Source organism: Budorcas taxicolor, chromosome X, assembly GCF_023091745.1.
Source record: "Budorcas taxicolor isolate Tak-1 chromosome X, Takin1.1, whole genome shotgun sequence".
Classification (NCBI taxonomy): Eukaryota; Metazoa; Chordata; class Mammalia; order Artiodactyla; family Bovidae; genus Budorcas; species Budorcas taxicolor.
The window spans coordinates 41,363,599-41,369,720 of NC_068935.1; positions in this window are offsets into that span (position 1 = coordinate 41,363,599).

Consider the following 6,122-nt stretch of genomic DNA (forward strand, 5'->3'; position numbering starts at 1 on the left):
GTTTCTTCCAGTCCAGCATTTCTCATGATGTACTCTACATATAAGTTAAATAAGCAGGGTGACAATACACAGCCTTGATGTACTCCTTTTCCTATTTGGAACCAGTGTGTTGTTCCATGTCCAGTTCTAACTGTTGCTTCCTGACCTGCATACAGGTTTCTCAAGAGGCAGGTCAGGTGGTCTGGTATTCCCATCTCTTTCAGAATTTCCTACAGTTTATTGTGGTCCACACAGTCAAAGGCTTTGGCATAGTCAATAAAGCAGAAATTGATGTTTCTCTGGAACTCTCTTGCTTTTTCCATGATCCAGCGGATGTTGGCAATTTGATATCTGGTTCCTCTGCCTTTTCTAAAACCAGCTTGAACATCTGGAAGTTCATGGTTCACGTACTGCTGAAGCCTGGCTTGGAGAATTTTGGGCATTACTTTACTAGCATGTGAGATGAGTGCAATTGTGCGGTAGTTTGAGCATTCATTGGCCTTGCCTTTCTTTGGAACTGGAATGAAAAGTGACCTTTTCCAGTCCTGTGGCCACTGCTGAGTTTTCCAAATTTGCTGGCATATTGAGTGCATCATTTTCACAGCGTCATCTTTCAGGATTTGAAAAACTCCAGTACTTTGGCCACCTCATGCAAAGAGTTGACTCATTGGAAAAGACTTTGATGCTGGGAGGGATTAGGGGCAGGAGGAGAAGGGGACGACAGAGGATGAGATGGCTGGATGGCATCACTGACTCGATGAACGTGAATCTGAGTGAACTCTGGGAGTTGGTGAATGACAGGGAGGCCTGGCATGCTGCGATTCATGGGGTCGCAAAGAGTCAGACATGACTGAGCGACTGAACTGAACTGAACTGAGCCAGAACAAGACCCAGTTTTCCTCACACTCAGTCTCTCCCATCAGGAAGCTTTCACAAGCCTCTTATCCTCATCCATCAGAAGAAGCAAAAACTACAATCCCATGGCCTCCAGAATGAAAACCACAATCACAGAAAACCAAAGTGATCACATGGATCACAGCCTTGTATAACTCAATGAAACTATGAGCCATGCCAGTAGGGCCACCCAAGACAGATGGATCATGGTGGAGAGTTCTGACAAAATGTGGTCCACTGGAGAAAAGAATGGCTAACTCCTTCAGTATTCTTACCTTGAGAACCCCATGAACAGTATGAAAAGGGAAAAAGATATGACAACAGAAGATGAGACCCCTGGTCGGTAGGTGTCAGATATGCTACTGGGGAAGAATGGAGAAATACCTCCAGAAAGAATAAAGAGGCTGAATCAAAGCAAAAACAACACCCAGTTGTGCATGTAACTGGTGATGGAAGTAAAGTCTGATGCTATAAAGAACAATATTACATAAGAACCTGGAATGTTAGGTCCATGAATCAGGGTAAATTGGATGTGGTCAAGCAGGACATGGCATGAGTGAACACTGACATCTCAGGAATCAGTGAACTAAAATGGATGGGAATAGGCAAATTTAATTAAGATGACCATTAAATCTACTACTGTGGGCAATAATCCCTTAGAAGAAATGGAGTAGCCCTCATAGTCAACCAAAGAGTCTGAAATGCAGTACTTGGGTGCAACTTAAGAAACAACAGAATGATCTTGGTTCGGTTCCAAGGCAAATCATTCAGCATCACAGTAATCCAAGTCTACAGCCCAACAACTAATGCCAAAGAATTTGAATATGAATGGTTCTATAAGGACCAGAAGACCTTCTAGAACTAACACCAAAAAAAAGATGCCCATTTTATCATAGGGGATTGGAATGCAAAAGTAGGAAGTCAAGAGATACCTGGAATAACAAGCAAATTTGGCCTTGGAGTACAAAATGAAGCAGGGCAAATATTAACAGAGTTTTGCTAAAAGAATGCACTGGTCATAGCAAACACCCTCTTCCAATAACACAAGAGATGACTCTACACATGGACATCACTAGATGGTTAATACCAAAATCATATTGATTATATTCTTTGCAGCCAAAGATGGAGAAGCTCTATACAGTCAGCAAAAACAAGTCCAGGAGCTGACTGTGGCTCATATCATAAACTCCTTATTGCCAAAATCAGACTTAAATTGACAAAAGTAAGGAAAACCACTAGATCATTCAGGTATGACCTAAATCAAATCCTTTATGATTATACAGTGGGAATGACAAATAGGTTCAAAGGATTCGAGCTGATAGAGTGCTTGAAGAACTGTGAATGGAAGTTTGCGACATTGGCAATGACCAAAACTATCCCAAAGGAAAAAAAAAATGCAACAAAGCAAAATGGTTGTCTGAGGAAGCCTTACAAATAGCTGAGAAAAGAAGAGAAGCAAAAGCAAAAGAGAAAGAGAAAGATATACCCAACTGAATGCAGAGTTCCAGAGAAGGGCAAAGAGAGATAAGAAAACATTCTTATGTGAACAAAGCAAAGAAATAGAGGAAAACAATAGAATGGGAAAGACTAGAAATCTCTTCAAGAAAATTGGCGACACCAAGGGAATATTTCAAGCAAAGATGGGCACAAAAAAAGACAGAAATGGTATGGACCTAACAGAAGCAGAAGATATTAAGAACAGGTGGCAAGAATACACAGAAGAACTGTACAAAAAAAGATCTTCATGACCCAGATAACCACTATGGTGTGATCACTCACCAAGAGCCAGAAATCCTGGAATGTGAAGTCAAGTGGGCCTTAAGAAACATCACTACAAACAAAGCTAGTGGAGGTGATAAAATTCCAGTGAAATCCTAAAAGATGATGCTGTGAAAGTGCTGCACTCAATATGCCAGCAAATTTGGAAAACTCAGCAGTGGCCACAGGACTGGAAAAGATCAGTTTTCATTCCAATCCCAAAGAAAGGCAATGCCAAAGAATGCTCAAACTACCACACAATTACACTCATCTCACACGCTAGCAAAGTAATGCTCAAAATTCTCCAAGCTAGGCTTCAACAGCATGTGAACTGAGAACTTTCAGATTTTTGAAAAACAGAGGAACCAGAGATCAAATTGCCAACATCTGTTCCATCATAGAAAAAGCAAGAGAGTTCCAGAAAAACATCTACTTGTGCTTCATTGACTATGCCAAAGCCTTTGACTGTGTGGATCACAATAAACTGTGGAAAATTCCGAAAGAGATGGAAATACCAGACCACCTGACCTGCCTCTGGAGAAATCTGTATGCAGGTTAGGAAGCAACAGTTAGAACTGGACATGGAACAACAGACTGGTTCCAAATAGGAAAAGGAGTACGTCAAGGCTGTATATTGTCACCCTGCTTATTCAACTTGTATGCGGAAGTATGTGTGTGTGAAACTTGATCAGTCATGTCTGCCTCTTTAAAACCCCATGGACTGTAGCCTGCAAGGCTTTTCTGTCTATGGAATTCTCCAGGCAAGAATATTGGAGTGGGTTGCCATTCCCTTCTCCAGGGGATCTTCCTGACCCAGGGGTCGAAGCCAGGTCTCTCACATTGCAGACAGATTCTTTACCATCTGAGCTACCAGGGAAGCATCATGTGAAATGCTGGACTGTGTGAAGCACAAGCTGGAATCACGATTGCCAGGAGAAATATCAACAACCTCAGATACGCAGATGATACCACCCTAATGGCAGAAAATGAAGAGGAACAAAAGAGCCTCTTGATTAAGGTGAACAAGGAGAGTGAAAGAGCTGACTTAGAACACAACATTAAAAAAAACTAAGATCATGGCATCTGGTCCCAACACTTCATGGCCAATATATGGGGAAAAAAAAGAAACAGTGGCAGATTTTATTTTCTGGCGTTCCAAAATCACTGGAGATGGTGACTGCAGCCGTGAAATTAAAAGATGCTTGCTCTTCATCTATTGAGATAATCAGATGGCTTTTATTTTTTGATTTGTTAATGTGGTGTATTACATTGATTGATTTGCAGATATTGAAGAATCCTTGCATCCCTGGGATAAAGCCCACTTGGTCATGGTGTATGATCTTTTTAATGTGTTGTTGGATTCTGATTGCTAGAATTTTGTTAAGGGTTTTGCATCTATGTTCATCAGTGATATCGGCCTCTAGTTTTTTTGTGTGTGGCATCTTTGTCAGGTTTTGTTATTAGGGTGATGGTGGCCTCATAGAATGAGTTTGGAGGTTTACCTTCCTCTGCAATTTTCTGGACGAGTTTGAGTAGGATAGGTGTTAGCTCTTCTCTAAATTTTTGGTAGAATTCAGCTGTGAAGCCGTCTGGACTTGGGCTTTTGTTTGCTGGAAGATTTCTGATTACAGTTTCAATTTCCGTGCTTGTGATGGGTCTGTTAAGATTTTCTATTTCTTCCTGGTTCAGTTTTGGAAAGTTGTACTTTTCTAAGAATTTGTCCATTTCTTCCACATTGTCCATTTTATTGGCATATAATTGCTGATAGTAGTCTCTTATGATCCTTTGTATTTCTGTGTTGTCTGTTGTGATCTCTCCATTTTCATTTCTAATTTTGTTGATTTGATTTTTCTCCCTTTGTTTCTTGATGAGTCTGGCTAATGGTTTGTCAATTTTATTTATTCTTTCAAAGAACCAGCTTTTGGCTTTGTTGATTTTTGCTATGGTCTCTTTTGTTTCTTTTGCGTTTATTTCTGCCCTAATTTTAAAGATTTCTTTTCCTCTACTAACCCTGGGGTTCTTCATTTCTTCCTTTTCTAGTTGCTTTAGGTGTAGAGTTAGGTTATTTATTTGACTTTTTTCTTGAGGTCTGCCTGTATTGCTATGAACTTTCCCCTTAGCACTACTTTTACAGTGTCCCACAGATTTTGGGTTGTTGTGTTTTCATTTTCATTCGTTTCTATGCATACTTTGATTTTTTTTAAATTTCTTCTGTGATTTGTTGGTTATTCAGTAGCGTGTTGTTCAGCCTCCATATGTTGGAATTTTTAATAGATTTTCTCCTGTAATTGAGATCTAATCTTACTGCATTGTGGTCAGAAAAGGTGCTTGGAATGATTTCCATTTTTTTGAATTTACCAAGGCTAGATTTATGGCCCAGGATGTGATCTATCCTGGAGAAGGTTCCGTGTGTGCTTGAGAAAAAGGTGAAATTCATTGTTTTGGGGTGAAATGTCCTATAGATATCAACTGGTCTATTGTATCATTTAAAGTTTGTGTTTCCTTGTTAATTTTCTGTTTAGTTGATCTATCCATAGGTGTGAGTGGGGTATTAAAGTCTCCCACTATTATTTATTGTTGATTTCCCCTTTCATACTTGTTAGCATTTGTCTTACATATTGCTGTGCTCCTATGTTGGGTGCATATATATTTATAATTGTTATATCTTCTGCTTGGATTGATCCTTTGATCATTATGTAGTGTCCTTCCTTGTCTCTTTTCACAGCCTTTGTTGTAAAGTCTATTTTATCTGATATGAGTATTGCTACTCCTGCTTTCTTTTGGTCTCTGTTTGTGTGGAATATCTTTGTCCAGCCCTTCACTTTCAGCCTGTATGTGTCCCTTGTTTTCAGGTGGGTCTCTTGTAGATAACATATATGGGGGTCTTGTTTTTGTATCCATTCAGCCAGTCTTTGTGTTTCGGTTGGGGCATTCAACCCATTTACGTTTAAGGTAATTATTGATAAGTATGATCCCATTGCCATTTATTTTATTGTTTTGAGTTCAAATTTATACACCCTTTTTGTGTTTCCTGTCTAGAGAATACCCTTTAGCATTTGTTGGAGAGCTGGTTTGGTGGTGCTGAATTCTCTCAGCTTTTGCTTGTCTGTAAAGCTTTTGATTTCTCCTTCACATTTGAATGAGATCCTTGCTGGGTACAGTAATCTGGGCTATAGGTTATTTTCTTTCATCACTTTAAGTATGTCTTGCCATTCCCACCTGGCCTGAAGAGTTTCTACTGAAAGATCAGTCCCATAAGACTTTTGGATCGCAGCCATTCTGACTGGTGTGAAATAGATCCTTATGGGAATCCCCTTGTGTGTTATTTTTTGTTTTTCCCTTGCTGCTTTTAATATTTGTTCTTTGTGTTTGATCTTTGTTAATTTGATTAATATGTGTCTTGGGGTTGTTTTGCCTTGGATTTATCCTGTTTGGGACTCTCTGGGTTTCTTGGACTTGGGTGATTATTTCCTTCCCCATTTTAGGGAAGT